Raw genomic sequence first — 590 nt, forward strand, 5'->3', positions numbered from 1 at the left:
GCTGACTTGTCCTCTCCGCACTCGCCGCTCCCGAGGTGAGAGCCTCTCTTCGCTGCCGGCTGGGGGCTCTCCCGCCTCTCCGCATCCGCCTCTCTCTCCATCTCTGCCTAGCCTGCCCATCCTCGGTCTCTCCATCACCTCCCAGCGCGACGGGCACCTGTCGAGGTCTCCAGGCCTCTCTCTCTGTGTCCGGGGTGTCGGTCGCCCTCATTGTTTCAGCGGCTCCTGCGTCCCCTCTAGACTCGCGTCCCCGGCTCGCGGTCTCCCCGGCTCTGGCTCGCTCTCTCCCGAGCTTTGTCTCGGGCTCTGCTCTTCCCGGCCTCCCCCTGCCTCCGCCTGCGGCTTCCCTCCCTGTCTCTGTGCCTCGGTCTCTCCCGGCGACTGTCGGTCTCCCTCTTGGTCCCCGCGCCTCTGGAGCTCCTCTTGGAGCCTCGCCGAGTCCCCGTCTCTCCCGGGCTTTTCCAGCTCCCGCGCCGAGCGCCCGGGCTCCGCAAACCCCCTCCCCCTGCCAAGTAACAATGAAAAGCCCCTGCGATCCGAAAGCCCCTCGTATTCCCCGCAGGAACTGGGCCTACCCCCGCAGTCCCCTC

General features: G+C 68.3%; 1 protein-coding gene across 1 annotated transcript in view; it reads right to left on the minus strand.

The window, feature by feature from the left end:
- Window positions 1–590, minus strand: part of CAMK2N1 (calcium/calmodulin-dependent protein kinase II inhibitor 1) — a 3,075-nt gene that overhangs the window by 1,793 nt on the left and 692 nt on the right. The gene's annotated exons all lie outside the window — the stretch shown is intronic.

This window comes from Bison bison, unplaced genomic scaffold (genome assembly GCF_000754665.1).
Source record: "Bison bison bison isolate TAMUID 2011002044 unplaced genomic scaffold, Bison_UMD1.0 scf7180017864516, whole genome shotgun sequence".
NCBI lineage: Eukaryota > Metazoa > Chordata > Mammalia > Artiodactyla > Bovidae > Bison > Bison bison.